Source organism: Microcebus murinus, chromosome 4 (assembly GCF_040939455.1).
Source record: "Microcebus murinus isolate Inina chromosome 4, M.murinus_Inina_mat1.0, whole genome shotgun sequence".
In the NCBI taxonomy this organism is placed as follows: Eukaryota; Metazoa; Chordata; class Mammalia; order Primates; family Cheirogaleidae; genus Microcebus; species Microcebus murinus.
The window spans coordinates 46,529,305-46,545,956 of record NC_134107.1 but is presented as its reverse complement, the minus strand read 5'-3'; positions in this window follow the sequence as shown (position 1 = coordinate 46,545,956).

The following is a 16,652-nucleotide window of genomic DNA, read 5'->3' as shown; positions in this document are numbered from 1 at the left end:
GCCTTTCTCCAAACATCCTTATCACACTAAAAAAAACAAAACCCAGAACCAACCAACCAAACAAAAAAAAAACCTGACTGATAATAAATGGTGAATTCATTCAGTGAGTCTTGGTTGGGTGCCCATTCTACCGCAGATTTGTGTGCTCCTTCCTGTCTGTGCCCCAAGCTCTTTATCCAAACCCAGTGTAAGGCCCTTGTCACTTTGCACCACAGTTGACTCCTTAGGAGACCAGCTCTACATTAGCCACTGCCTCTTCCGGGACAGAGGCTGTCACTTCTATCTCTACGTCTGGGTGTGAGGACATGCACAAAGTCAATGCCAGTTGAATTCAATCTCCCCCAAAACAGCATTTGACAGATAAGTAGCCAGTTCCCTGGAGGGGAGAAAAGAGGTCAGAGGGACCCGCAGCTGGGGCTAATGTGGCTTCCCACCTGCAGGCCTGGCCCTGCCCCAGTTCCAAACCAAATCTGACCAAAACAGGAAGTCCTCAAGCATCTTCAGAAGCCAGTCCAATGAGGCTTAGGGTTGATTCTCCCTGTTTATTAGCCTCATCTGTGAGTCATTTTCCCGGCACTGAGTTCAGGACTTCACTGTTTTCCCCGAGTCGCCTCCCCCTTGGTCTGGCTCAGGAGGTGGTGTGTATTAACCACTGAGCTCCTGTGCTGCCCTTCCTGTCACCTCCCATGCCTAGGGCACCCCAGAGAACTCAGGTTTTGAGCTGGGCCTTCTTACTAGGTGCTTCCTGGTACAGGACTAGCCTGTTTGGTCCCAAGTGCCAATAGCTTCTCCAGCCACTAGTTTGCTCCAGAGGGGCAGGAGGGTCCTTCTTTGTTCTTGCCAGCCACCTCTGCAGTTACTAGCTGGTTTCTGGGGCCCACTCCTTACACCAGACACCTCGGACTTTGACTACTGAGTATAAAATCTCCAGTAGAATTTGGTGACTGCAGCTACCACCAAATACTCAGCTCTTTAGGGTAGGGACTTTATTCTAGAATACAGATAAGCCCTAACTTATATAAACCACTGAAAAAATACTGAATGAGATAAATGACAGAATAAATGTCCAGCCTCAGAGCTCACCTTCCATAGGGTAAGGGAACAACAGCAACCACAGCCATTTGAAATTTCAGTCTTAAATCTCATGCTCATCCCTCTCTCATTCTTTACCCTCTCTGATCAGTTCCTCTTGCAGATCCTAGCGATTACTGTCTTGGCCCAAGCCCTTGTCCATCGCACCACCCCCAACTCCCAACCTCCCTATTTTGCCCAGTCCTCCTGGCTCAAGGCTTCTGGGGATCCTTCTGCCCCTGATGAGGCATGTTCCCATCAGGTGGGTTCTGGGGCCCTCATTTTTAATTCCTGCCCTCCCTGGAAGCCCCTGGAAAGACACTCTAACCGTTTTTACTGTGTCTCCAAAACTAACTTTGAGTCTCAACTCTCACCCATGACTAGACAGGGCTGCACGGCCAGCATTTTGCCCGTTTAGACAGGAGAACCTCTGCCTTTAGCACTTGCATCTAAGTCAGCTGCACCCCTTGCCCCACGCCAAACACACACCACACCATCATGCTGTGATGGTTGAGGGGAGGAGACTGAAGGAGGTTTTGGTAGAACTCAGCATTTCCCCATTGCCCTCTAATGCCTATGTGAATAGCCCTGCCTCATTGTTTAATTCTGAACCATTAAAAAGAAAGGGAGAAAGCCCAGAAATCCTGCCCCATCCCCTGGGCTGCAGGTCTCTGTCCTCAGAGGACCCTGAAGCAAATGGTTCTTCTGGGAAACGTCCATACAGGGTCTCACCCCATCTGGAGAAATGGAGAAGTCTGAGATCATACCCCAAGTTAAGCAAAGGGAGGGCTTCTTCAGAGGGAGTAGACCTCTAGACTTGGGAACCAACAAGGGCTTCAGAGGGACACCACGGGGCAGATGGCACAGGCAGCCTTTCTCCTTTGCTTAAGAAACAGCTCCGGCTTTCTCAGTCAATGCAGGTCCAATTGGCTGCTGAGGAACCCCCAGCTCCCGGAGCTGTGGAGCTGGCAGGATGTCCTAGGAAATAAAGTCAGAGAAGAAGAGCGCAACTTGGGACTATTCTGAACCACCTAATCTCAGAATCTTGTGAACTGAAAGGGCCTGAGATGCATTGCAATCTAGAAAATCCCCTAAAACACCTCTGATAAGACGTCATCCTATTTTAGAATATCTGGGGCAACAGAGACCTCACTATTTCCCAAAACCATACACAGTATCTTCACACTTTACGTTCTCCTTTAAAATGAGCTGAAACCTGCCTCCATGTCAGATAAAGTGTTAAACCATCTCTTAGCTCTTCCATCAAAGCTCCCATGATGCCCCAGCTTTGGGGGGGCCCAGAGCACCCCCAGGTATTCTAATAATTCTCCAGTTTACTACACTCTTCTAAAGCGGCCAGAATCCTATTTCTCTTTAAATGTCCCTTTAGGGCTAAGAAAAGTGTCTGATAAGAAGATGAAGTTGTGAGTCCAGAGGCCTGTTTTAAGGTTATTAAAACACCCTGATGTCTTCAAGGCATTTATTTAGGCCCCAGCCTAAAAAGAAGCATCGCCCAGCCAAAATGTGCCAGTTCTCTCCAACTCTGGGTTAGTGCAAAGGGCACCCCCCCACACACAATTACCCTACTCCCCCCTCCCCAGACTCCATGCCTACACACATTTCTAATCTCCAACACGCCTTTGCCACTGGGGCTGCCTTTTTCTACTTGCAAATTTCACATAAAATCCTTCAAATGAAAACAGGTACTTTTCATTTTGTTCCCATAAACAGACACTTTCTAAATATTTAGACATCTGTATATAATGCCCTTAAACTGTTTGTTCTGAAGCATAAATAGGTATCTCCGTGTTTGAGTTAGTGTCTGATATGTTTCTCATTTAAGGAGAAAACATAAAAAATAATTGGAATAACTACAGCCAGGAACAATGCTTACACAGCATGTCAGTGTCTTTATTGTGTCTTAAAGTAAAAGCTTCCATTGTAGGACTCTTTCTCTCCCCATCAAACAGAACCACAGCTCTTGTCTATTAACCCTTCACAGGACTTAGCTGTCTCACGGCAAGGGGTGCTGGCAAATGCCCCCCACTTTAGAGCCTGATGTGCTGTCTAGTTGCATTCACAGAGCATGCACTGATTCCTCAGTCCCCATCCTCAACTTTTCATTGATGGGAACACATTTCTATTTTACTTCCAAGGTGGGAAAAGTATGACCCCTTCTTCAACTCACTAAATGCTCCCCACAAAAGCAGATGACACAATGAAGAGGGATGCCAGCACATGTAGATCTGCTCTTTTGAGTTCTCTCTTATTGGAGTCACCGCCAGGGAGGTCTGTGATTGTCCGTCCATTGCAAATGGATCAAAGAATTCAGTTTGAGGCTGGAGTTGGAATTAGGGAGCAAGTTGGGATACAGATCCAAGCCATTTTACCCCATCAGCTTTATACTAATTTTTTAAATCTCCATCTCTCTGACTCTAGTAGCTTTCTTAACTGGTCTGACCTAGAGTATGGAAAAGTATGGGATTAGTATGTTACCTTCAGGCCCTTCCTACCAAACAGGATATTCCCAATCCCTGAAGATCCCCTCTGAACACACAGATGAAACGTTGTATTTTTATTGCAGCATACACAGATCCTCATTAACGAATGCTGTTCTAGAAGGTCCAATTCAGCCCTCTCAGTATTGTCTTTAATAGCCCTACCAAATCGTTGTCTACCCTCTGCTTGGACCTCATGATGATGGGAAGTTCTCTGCCTTAGGAGGCAGCCTCTTTCTTTATTGGACAGCTCTGGCTGTTAGAGCATTTTTGTTTTTGTTTTGTTTTTCATAGGCCGAAATTTCCTGTGATGTCCACCCACTGGGCCTGTGCATTCATTCGTTCACTTATCAACCATATAATGGAACCCTAGTTGTGTAAGACACTTTGCTGAGTGCTTGAGATTAAAATAAAAATGAGGAAGTTTCTATTTCTGCAGAGTCAGTTAGGAAAACAGACAAAAAAGCCAGTAATTTCGGTTTGGTATGAAGACGACTGTAATAGAGGCAGTGAGAACCCAGCAGAAGGATCTGTTTGAGTCTGAGGAGAGGCCAGCAGCCGAGTCCCCAGAGGACAAGGGCAAACAATGCAATGTGGCTTCCTCAGGGTGCACTCTGATCACCTCCAGACCGTCCCCACAGCTGCAGTGTGGGCACGGAGCCCCCAGCCTGAAGAGAGCCCAGAATCCCATAGAGGGGAGGTGCTTGCAGGGCGGAGGAGTGGGGCCTTCCCCTCTGGTTGGAGAGCAGCTCCGGGGTGGACGGTATGGTCTACAATTCATGCACTCCCACCATCTGTCCCAATGCAGCAGCCAAAGGGATCCTTCCAAAATGTTAGAGCATGTCACTTTTTATTATATAACCCTCCAGGGGCTCCGGCGCACTCAGAAGAAAAGTCGCAGCACTTACACCGGCCAGTGAGGACCTCATGATCCTGCCCTCCTCACCTTTCTGATTATTGTCTTAACCGTTTCCTGGCTACTCCTCTCTCAGCCAGGCTGCCCTCCTTACTAGAATGCCCCCAGCACACGCCCACCCTGGGGACTTAGCACTGGCTATTCCCTCTGCCCGGGACACTTTTCCCCACATACCTGTGTGGTGAACACACGCTCCTCCTTTAGGTCTCTGCCCAATGTCACCTTCTCAGTGAGCCCTCCCTGACCCATGCTTGGTAATACGGAAAAGTCCCATGCCATCCCCCCTGATTCCCAGCTCTACTTGTGGTTTCCCTCAACAGCTCTTGTTTTCTAGAATACCTTCTTATGTCTATTTTTATTGTCACCCCTCCCCCACCCCACACACAATGGAATGGATGACCCTGAGGGTTGATATTTTTGTCTGTTTTATTCACTGATATATTTCAATTATCTAGAGCTGCATCTGACACAGAGTAGATGTCCAAAAAGTTTTGTCAAATGAATGAATGGGGAATGAATACTATTGGAGGAAAGCTCAAAACAAATACTGCTTTGGTATCAGCCTTGCCCCTTGATTTCTCTTGCAGCCTGTGGGAAACCAGGGTTTGACCAATAATTCACACATATACACATATAGCCAACCCCTCTGATGCATTTAAACTCAAATAAATTCATTCATTCATTCATTTTTTATTTAAAAAACATTCATTTCTTGCAATCATAAGCCTACTAATCTTACCTTTCTTTGGTTTCCTTTCTATATAATTGTTTCCTTTGATAAGAGCTTTAACTTATGCCACTATGATGTGAAAGAAACAAATTCAGTCTCCTTGTGGATAAGCAGGATAACAGCTTTTGGGTCCAGAAACCAAGGAAGCCTATGTCTCTATTTCCCAGAGTGCCTGACACTTGAGCCCCTTCATAAAGGCACCAATCCCATTCTTGATTCTCTCCTCAAGGAGGGCCCAACCCCTTATTATCTTCACCTTGGGGCTTGAGTTGCAACAAATGAATTTGGAGAGATGCATACATTCAAACCATAGCATCTGTACAGTGGAGACAAGAATATCTACCCCCATGGAGCTGTTGTGAGGATTAAATGAGATAATCTATGGTGTGTGCTTAGCACAGTGTCTGGTTGATTATAAAGTTAGTTGTTATTAACTCTAATCAAAATGACACCTGGTGTTATCTTAATTCCCTCACTTCAGGGCTTTGTCCCCCTGCATCTTGGAAATTCAGAAGGAACATTTGCAACATATGCCTTGGGCCCAGAAGCCCTGGCCTTTGATAACTAGTGCTATTGAGTCTCTGGGCCTGCATTTGCATGGCATATCTGCATGAACCCAGGGCAGTGTTAAGACAGCCAATCCATGTGAATTTGCCCCTTTCTGTCCCTGTCTTCTGAGCCCTGCTCATATACATTTACTGAGAATTCCATCTACACATCCAATGTTGCCCTGTCCTTGAGCCAACACTAAGAATGACAGAAGGGAGCAGCCTGTGGGACTTAGCATGGACCATGCCATCATGTACTTGGTATCCTATCTTTCTGTGGGAAACCTTGGCTCTACTTTCCCACCAGCCTCTACACTTAGTTAAAGCCCAGTGAGCACTTGTTGTAGATTAAGTTCCTAAGACAGCAGACTCTGAGGAAGAGTCTACATACAGGATGTTTATTAAGAAGCGTGCTTGAGGTCACACCTATGAAAAGGAGAGGCGGAGGAGAAGTCCAGCTGAGATGCAGGCCTGGGACAGACTCAGACAATACCTTGGGAGCCGTGGAGATAGAATGGTCCTTCAGTGTTGTCCTGGTTGGCTGAGATGACCAGGCCTTCATACTCCTGCACTGAGCTATCATTGAATATGAGCTCCAGGGTCAGGGTGATCTTGAACAAAGGGATCTCTGCAGCTGAAGCAATCCTTGAAGGGACCAACAACTGAAGGTTTTTCTGCCAACAGCAGCTGAGGCAGCAAGTTATTCACTGCAGAGAGAGCAGGGAGGTGGATCACAGCATCCAAACAGTATGATACCCATCCAGCGGGGCTTCAGCCTCACTAGTTTCTCAAGTTGACCTTAAGCCCTGCTTCTTTGGCCACAGCCCAACAACTGTCCAATGCTTCCTGACCCCTCCCTTTGAGAAACAGAACAGAACCACTGTCCAGGCTCATTGGCTGGTGTTACCTCTGCATGGAATGATCACGTCAGATCTCAATGCCAGTAACCTGTTGGACTCTGGTCATCACTTGCTGCTTAGAAAGCTCATCATCTGGGACCTCCTTGGACAATGACCACAGCTAGGACACAGCTTGATTTCTATACTCATGGACTCCATATACTGGGTCCCTCTCAGGTCACAAACACTCTACAGCCAAGTCACATTCCTCAAGCTTCGTCTCTGTTCAATGGGGCTGAGTCTGGGTTAATTCCAGCCTGAACATTTTACAAAGTAATAATCATAATCATATCAACACCTCTTATCTTATAATTTGCAAAGTGCTTTTCCATCCATGCTCTCGGTTTTCTGCAGAGCACCCCTGGATGATAAGCATTACTCCTGTTCCCCTTCTCCAGCTGAAGCTCAGGGTGACCAAGTGACTTGGCATTGCCCCATAAGTGAAATCCCCACTGAATCCAAGGGCGTCGGCTCCCTATTCTTGATACCCTGTTGCCTCACTAACTCCAGCTTTTTGTTCTGCCTGCCCTCTCCTCTCCTTTTCTCTCATTTCCCCTGCTCAATCTCCCTTCTTTCCTGTCTATCTGCAGGCAGAAGCTTTTCTGAAGATGCCTAGGTTAAATAAAAAGACAGCTTTGTTTATTTGTTTTAAGCTCAGTAGAGAGGGGAGGAAAGCAGAGATGTCAATGATCATTTGCACTTAGCAAGAGAGCCTATAGAAGCCTTGCCTAACCTAAAGAGAAGATTCCAAAGTTGTAAGACATCTGAAACAAGCCAGAAAGCCCCTCCCCACCCCTCAAGCAGGTGCCCGGCACTGGGGGCAGCAGAGAGAGGAGACTGTTGGGCAGAGCGCTCCAGTTAGGCAGACTTAAGTTCAAATACCATCCCCTCTACTACTTAAGCTTTGTGACTTCTCTGAACCTCAGTTTCCTCATCTGTTAAATGAAGTTACAGCCAGATAATGTATACAAAGTGCTGAGCACAGCGCTGCCTCCTATGTGGTTATAGGTCAGAAAATGTAAGTTCTTCCCCTTAGTCCTTTAACTCCCTTTCCTCCAGCCCTGAATGGGGTCATGATGAGAGTGTGGGAACAAAGAATGTGGAAGAGAGACCCAGGTAGGAAGAGCAGAAGACCTTGAGGTGGGTATTGGGCTTGTGGGAGGAACACAGAGGGATGGTGGTTGTGTGGCATGAGTGAGGGGTGCACAAATCCAGGTGGGCCATTACACAGGTGCTGGGTCGCACTAGGACCTCTGCAGGCCAGAGCTTAATTTTTATTTTAAGTAAAGGAGAAGCCACTGGATGGTTAAGAACAGGGAGTAATGTGATCCAGCTCTCACTATAAGAAGATCACTCTGGCTATTGTTGGAAATATTTATAAGTCAAGCCTTCCCTCCTATTATATCAGCTTGATCAGGGCAGGAAGTAGGATTTAATTTTTTTTAATTTAGGTAATGTATTAGTTTGCTATGGTTGTCATAATAAAATACCCCAAACTGGGTAGCTTAAGCAATAGAAATTTATCTTCTCATAGTTCTGGAGACTTGAAATCTCCAGATTAAGATCAGGTGTCAGCAGGTTTAGTGTCTTCTGAGACCCCTCTCCTTGGCTTGGAGATGGCTACCCTCTTGGTGTGTCTTGTCTTCACATGGTCATCCTTCTGTCTGCGTGTCTGTGTCCTAATCTCCTCTTCTTGTAAAGACACCCGTCAGATTAGATTAAGGCCCACCCTGAGGACCCGATTAATTTAACTATGTCTTTAAAGTCCTTATCTCTAAATACAGTCGCATTCTGAGGTCCTAGAAGTTAGGGCTTTAATATATGGATTTTGGAGGATGCAATTCAGCCTTATAACCATTACTTAGCTAGTTAGTTGATCATTCGGTCACTTAGTAGACTGAATAGCAAAGCCAAAATAAGCTGTGTTTTTGATTCCTCCACATCACATAAGCAGGGTTGGGCACACATTAGGAACTCACTGAAGGTTTGTTGAATAGATCCAGATTGGTGGCATGGCCATACAAACAAAAATGTAGAGGAAAGTTCCTTTTGGTCCATATAGCTTGGTGCCATGTACATAATGACTGTGTCCTGAGACCAAAGACAGACTTTCAACCATAGAGTTTCAGGCACCTGCAAAACTGAAAACAGTCAAAAATTCTTACCTGGTGTAAGATGTTCCTTCATGACAACTCTTACTGGGAGCCCACAGTCTTTGCTTGAACAGCACCAGGGATGGCTCCATTGCAGCAACAGGCAGCCCCTCCCCTCCAGTGCTGGGTATATAAAGAGAGTGAGTAGCAAACTCGAGTGCCCAGGATTTGGGAAGGGAAAATAACTTGAGCGAAAAGATTGGAGTAGTGGAGTGGTGGGAGAGGAAGGCTTCTGTAGTTCTTCAAATGTAGCAGACATCACTCACCTCCAGCTAATTTTTTCCATGGAGGAACATGTGGTCTTGTTACCAGATTTCCCAATTTATCCATGGGACCCAGGAATCCAGATTCCAATGTGAAATCTTCTGAAGCTAAAATCCGACTATTTAAAACTAAAACAAAACAACAACAACAAATATATAGAGACCAACAGAGACTATCTGGAACCCAGATATTCTTTGGAGGCCTCAATTCCAGACCATTACTAGACTATACGATGTTTCTGTGCAAATCAGAAAAACATGTTACCCCTAGCAGGTGCATGATTTGTGGAGAAAAGTAAGGCCTAGATTTCAATCTTTACTCATCCCTCAACCAGAACTCTGTGCTGTACACAAACTGCCCAGTAATATGCAACCATGTGCTTCTCTTTGGTTATTATGTTGAAACTAATCACTGTATAGTTTCTATCTGTTGGTCCTAATTCTGACTGGCTGTGAAACCACACAGTGCCCTTCACGCTCCCCTTTTTATTACCAATTACACTTAAAATTACTCATTCAATGTTTGTCTTGCCAACCAGATTACAAGCTTGAGGGGGCAGAATATCTCCTGTTCACTAGTCTACTCTCAGTAACAAGCAGAGAGTCTGGCACACAGAAGGCATAGAACAAATATTTATTCAGTAACTGAGAAAATATAAACAGAGCAAGTCAGCCCCCTTTTTCAGATTTGAGAGAATCATGGATTTGAGATCAGTTATTATAGCTCCCTGATCTTCTCTACACCAAATGTGCCCAGTTCTTCCATTTATTCTTCACAGGACCTGGGTTCCAGACCCCTCACAGTATCAGTTAGTTTCTTTAGGACTCAATCTAGCTCATCAGTGGTATTTTGAAAATGTGGTTTCAACACTTCCATCTGTGACACTAGCTACAGAAGGAATAGGAACTCAGGTTTACTTGATGGGGTACTTTGCATCTGCTACTTTCTTCAATGCACAAAACAAGCCTCAGGTAGGAATGATTATACCACTTTATCAGAAGGAGAAACCAGGGCTTCTGGGAGTTAAGCGACTCGTCTAACCAAAGTCACATTGCTTGTAAGCAGAGGGACTGGGATTCAAACTTAAATTGTTCTGACTCCCCAAAGCCATAGTCTTTCTGCTATGCCAGGCTTCCTGTTCCATTGGATTATATTTGACTGCCAAGGCAGGGACTGTCTTGGGTCCAAATATCTCAAGCATGAATGAGCTGAGATTTTTCAGGCATGCAGGGTCAGACTGAGTAGTTGGTTCCATTGAGAGCAATGCAGCAGGCCCTTCCATTGAAAGCCCTGCATCCGCCTCACAAAGGGAAAGATGTCTTGGGCCAGGACAGCTGAAAGGATGTTTATCGGAAGGAAACCTGGCGGAGATTAAATCCTGTGCACCCACAACACCCGTGATCTCAGACTGCTGTTTATGGCCCGAGCAGCAAAAAGCCAAACAGAAACTTTTTTCTTCTTTCCTGGTAATAGCTTTTGGGATTTATCTTAGGACAAAGAAAAAAGGTTGCTGACCTGGGCCAACTGCCAACTCCCCCCAGCTCTGATCCTCCAAAAAAGAAAAGACAACTTAACCTAAAAATGAGGGTTGTTGAAGTCCAAACTTGTCAATCTTAGCTTAGTTTCGACCTCAGGTTCTTAGGGGGTGGTCAATGAGTTTGGGGGTGATTGTGGTCATTCTATCTTGCTATGAAGGACATTTCAAAACAGCTGGGAAAGAGGAGTGAGGCCAAAATTATTCTTCCTTATAGTCCAGTCATCTTTGAACAAGATCCCAAAACCTCAGCTGGAAAAAAATCAAAATAATGTTTGCAGAGCCAAAGAACATATCTTCTGTTGTTTCCAGTCTCATTTTTATCTTTAAAAAACTTATAGTTAAGACAATCCCTTTAAAAAATTGGAGAAAAATTTTTAAGAAGCAAATTAGAAAACAGACAAACTAATTCTGATCCCATCTTCCTTACTCAAATACTTCACATTTGTGTTTCCTTCCTATCATTTTTCTTCTGCATGTAACTGGGTTGTAATCACACTGTTCGTATGTTTGTTGAAGTCTGTATATTTTCAATTAACATTATGTCATAAACTTTACAAAATTATAATCTCTATCACTACTGAAAGTTGTATAATATGGTTTATTTTTTAATTCCAGCAATTAAGCTGCATTTTTATTAATGCATTAGATTTCTATTATTAATATAATAGATTGATAGTAAGTTAATTCATGTTTAAATTTAGTTGTTTTCAAAAACCAAATATATATAAAGAGACCTTATTTTACAGAATATTGATTAAAGAAGAATTGAATTCTAGATTCATGGCATTAGAAGGGAGTGTCAAAGTCATTTAATCCAAAATTCAATTGATGGTCTTTTGTGTTAGTGGTGAACATGTTCAATCATGGGATGTGCTCTTCTAATAGAGGCAGCCAGATCTTTCTTGAACAACTCTGATGTCTTCCTATCTGTTACTTCCTCCCTGGAACAAAAGAAAATCACTGGGACAAAAGAAAATAAGTTTTCCATAAGAGATAATCAGTCTTCCCCCATTCTAAGGAAAGGAGCAGTTCCAAAGTCACTTGATTGGTATCAAATTATTCAATAAATATTGATTAATCGAGGGCCTCCTATGTTTCCAACGCTTTCCTAAGTACTGGAGGTAGAGTGGAGAACACAGCATTCTTGACCCCAGACTTTATGGAAATTTTGTTCCTGTGTAGACATGGTTGGAAAAATGGTTGGAAAAATAAAAGATATATAAATTGGGTACCTAACTCAGACCCGAGGGATGGAAAAGGAAGCCTGGGGGAAGTACCACTGAAGCTGAGATGAGAAGGTTGGTTAGCTAGTCAAAAAAAATGTGTCTGGTGTTTTAGGCAGAGAGAAGAGTGTATGCAAGTAGAGACACTAATCAGAGATGCAATCCAAAGACGCAGGCAGCCTGGTCTCTTGTTCATGCACATCACGATAAAGCTTTTCACTGGAGATTCTCCTGCTAACTAGAGCAGTGCAGAGTGTTTTAGGACTAAGGAATGACAGAGACGACAGGGATTACCTAGAGATTACCTACATCACTATTTCCTAGAGTGTGTACTGTGGAAAATTGATTCCTTGGGTGATAAAGGCACATACTGGCATAAAAGACTTCTATGTTCAAATATATCCCAGAAACACAAGGTTAAATGGAAATAAATGGATGTCTTTGCTGCAGGACTTTTTGAAGATTTTCACAGGCACATCAACATTGTCATTCTCTAAGGGACATCATTACATACAGGGTTTCTGAACATATTTCACCACAAAATCATTTTATGTGAATTATCTCATGGCACTGGGTTTCCCTGGAACCTTCTTTGGAAAATGCAGATATACACCAATCCTAGATTTTTACAGATGAGCAAACTGAGACCTAGAAAAGGAAAATTATTTCCCCAAAAAGACACAAAGAAAGAGAACAACCACCAAGTTCTCCTGACTCAGATCATTGCATGCTCCAATATAATTTGGTGTCTCACAGCCACCAAGCTAATGCCACCATAAGCTATTTTTCAATATGTACTGGAAACCTACAATGTGCCAATTGCATTATGCATGTCATATTATGCAATGCCCCTCATTGCCCTGGAAAGTTCTTTTTTGGCTGCAAAGAATTTGATTAGACATTTCCACCTGCACTTACAGCTGTGCCCTACCACGGGGGCCTCTTCCTGAGGATCTACCCATCCCTGATGGTTGTGCCGAGGCTCTATATCCCATCGGACCCTTCCCTGATGGACCTACTGTTCTGACACCATTGTAAGACTGAGGATGAATGGGCCTTGGATTCAGGATGCTCCAAACAAAAATGGACTTAGCAGTCATCTGCTCTGACCCTTTTTACAGTAGAAAAACAACCATCTTCTATATGTACCTTTCCAGGAATGGGGAGCTCACCATCTGAACCCCTGGGTCTGGATGGCTTCCAGAAGGAATAATTGTATCGGCTCTGGAAGCCTAGTCAGAAACCAAGTATGCAGCTCCTTCCCCTTAAGCCCCAAAGGAAAGTGGCTGTGGGGTGGAAATGTACAGCCTCAAATGCCGCCACCTGCTTTTCTCTTTCCCTCTGGCTGCAACTGCAGAGAAGATGACGGGAACCCACCCTGGGAGTTGAGTATTGGCAGCAAACAATCATCATATTTGACTCAAGTAGCAAAGAGTTTCAAGATGATTTGTCTAAAGAGAAGCAGCTAAGGATTGCTCTCAATTCTCTTAATGAGGAAATCTATAAAGAGCACCAGGAGGAAGAGAAATTTTTATTGCCTTTCTTTTTTTAATGACAATAGGAGACATAACGAAGAGGGAAGAGGGCTTTCTTGTGGGTGCTGGGGTCTATTTCCCACAAAAAGAGGCTGGCTGAGTCCCAGCTCCCTGGGAAGGAACTCTTGAGAAAATGAGGTGGCGTGGGAACAATAAAACTTCCAGAGAAGGGTGTGTGTCTTCATAGGGAAATAGGAGCAGCTGAGGGAACAGAGAGCTCTAATGAAATCAAGATTTGTGTGTGGCTTAGGCCCGGGGCCTCGGGACAAGAGAAAGGGGTGACTGCCTTGGTGAAGGAATCTTCCCTGAGAAAACATGGGAAGCTTATAGGCACCATAAATCTGCACTGTGGCTCATTCTTAACCTACTCATCACACCCTGAGAGGGGGCAGTATCTCCTGAAAGGGAAAGGCCGAGAGGCAAGAGTGAGATGTATCCCTCCATTTGTCTGTCTGTCAGCAGCCGAGGTGGCCAAACCCTTCCTGGGCCCTGACTTTGCGGGCACAGTTGTTTGCTTCTCTAGTGCCTGTGGGTTCTCACCTCCCTGGCTGCCCTCTGGTCCTGTCTGAGAACAAGGTCATGTCCATAAATCAGCCGCCACAAGCCCAGGAGAGAGCTTACAGCTTCCAGGCCTGCCTTAGCCCTTGTTGGCCTTGTCCTAGTCTGGGTCTGAAGGAACATTTTGAGCCAAGGAAATCAACCTACCATCAGTGGATTCACGGACCTATAGAGCATTAGGGCTGAGAGGCACCTCTGGAATAATTATTTTGTTTGACCAATTAACAGATGAGGAACCTGAAACACAGCAGGGGGTGTGACTTGCTCAAGCTTGCAGGGTTGACAAGTGCCAAAGCCAGATGTTCTGAATCTCACACCAGCTCTCTTTCCGGGGCTCCTGACAGAACAGGGCCAGGTGTTAACCAAGAGTGCTATGCTGCCTTCCGATCACCCTGCCCCCCCCCCCAGTCTACATAAATACATGTGTGTACTGACATATGCTCAGCTATAGCTGGAGGAGGAGCATGTCACCAGAGTTGGCCTCTGCTTTAGATAATCAGACCACCCAGGGGATATGTTCAGAGCAGAATGACACAGAAAATGAAGTCATTATCAACATTACCTGCTGGTTAGGTTACTGGCTTCCCAATATTCAATTTTCCTCAGACATTTCTTTTATGATGTGACTCTTCCAGTCAAGAAACTTCAGAAACTTCCATTTCTCCAAAATATTAAGACCTTCTATTAGCCTAGGCTTCATCAAAAAAACACAGCCTCTGGGACATTATGGTAATGTGGCATTTGAAATAGGAAATAGGATTTACACAAATGTGAGAACAGTTGGAGGAATGAAGATCTGTCTAGAAGGCCACCATCTGAGGATCAGAGAGACACTCACTGGAATGCATCCTGATGAACTGCAGCAGGGAAGTTCTCCAACCACTGCTGCCATAAGAGGTTGAGAAGAACTTTCTGTGTCTGACCAGTACAACCTTCTGAAAAGAATGATCACATCATTGCCACCTTCCCAATCCCATGCATCTTCTCAATGGCAAACTAACTCAAAATTCTGTTTAGAAGGGCATGCTTGGAAATGTATGTCATCCTTAGATGGGCTTGGAGGTGATGCTGCTAAGATGACATAACCAATTTGACACAGTCCTAATCCTACAGCCTAATCCTACAATCCTATTTAAAGGCATTTACAGCTCAATCCTTCCAGTCTGATAGCCCTTCCTAAATAAACACACAGAAGTGTGTGCATATGTGTGTGTATGCATGTGTAGCTGATATTATCATAAGTATCCCATGAGGTAATCATTGCAGTACCCAAATCAGTAGTCTAAAGGTGGGCCATAAAATCCTAGTGGAGCAAAATGAGGGAAAAGGGAGCCAAGATGGGAAACTCAGTGGCTGAGACCATAGATTACTGAGTGGGTGGTGATTCAGAACAAGTGGAGGTGATGTGGAGCCAGAGGGCTGAGACAGAGTCCCTAGGCTGAAGTTCAGGTGTTTAAAGGGTCTCTCTAGATCAGTAGTCCTCAGCCATGGATGTGCATCAGAATCACCTGGGGAGCTTTTACAAAATACCAATGTCCAGGGCCCAAGTACATGGCAAGTTTTGATAAAGTACCAAAAATGCTATAATATCAGCTTAGAGGGGCAGGATGGGGGGTAGATACGTGTGAGTAGGAGGCATGAAGCAAGGGAGGAAGATTGGGATAATTCTAAAGAATATGCTAGAGGGAATTGACCAAAGATCAGGTTATAGACCATGAATTTGTAGAGTACCAATGTGTATGGTTATTGAATCTTTCCCACTATCACTCAGCTGCCCAGGTGTAGAAGAAGTGCAAGTAGAATGTAAAATAGATCTGAGGTTAAGATTTTGCCAGGCAGATATGGCAGAAGAACAAAGCAGGGAAATGGAAGATACCTTTGAGAAAGTGACTGTGTTGAGCAACCATGGGGTCCTGGATGGACAGAAAAGCGTGAGGGGGTTGGGGGAAGAGGCAGAGAGCCTGGGGCACTGGAATTCTGTGGTCAAAGTAAGAAGCAGGAAATGGAGTTTTCTTATAGAACAGTTCTAGGTAACAAATGCAGCTCTGAAATGGAGTACAGGGGATGCTAATAGGAATCAAGGAGGCCCAGATATTACAGAGCTTGTTTGTTTGATAGGTCGCCTATGTAGTTATTGAAATTTCCTGAGACCGTGGAATGGAAAGAAAACCACCAAGTCCTCAGTAATAGAAAAGATGGGCCTGGAAATCAGTAGGTAACAACTGCAGGTAGAGAACATGAGCCTCGGGGGCAGATGTTCTCAGATTGCTTGGCCTCAGCCAGTAACCAGCCACCATGAGTGTGGACCTGGAGCTAACTGGCCTTGTCCATAACTCAGAAGTGGAAACCTAAGAACATGTTGGTACAAAGTCAACTGTATCTATATAAACCCTTATTATATGCCAAAACCTTTGTCAGGGGCTTAGAAATGTACAAAGATGAGTCAATTATGAACTAAGGAACATTCTCTTATTCTTGAAACATGTTCTCTCTGATGACCCAACTGAGGTTTTAAACACTAGCTTTACTCACTGATATGAGGCATGTTTTGTTAAAAGTCATCATCTTATTTTTTTGTTATATCTTGAAGCATTGCTCCGGTGGGAAAAGAGGGAAGGGATTTTATCATGTGATTCTCCAGGGTGAGATTTATAGTGAGAGCAGTTAGTATTTCATACCCTCTTTACTGTCTTAAAGAAGGATATCAAGAAACCAGGAAC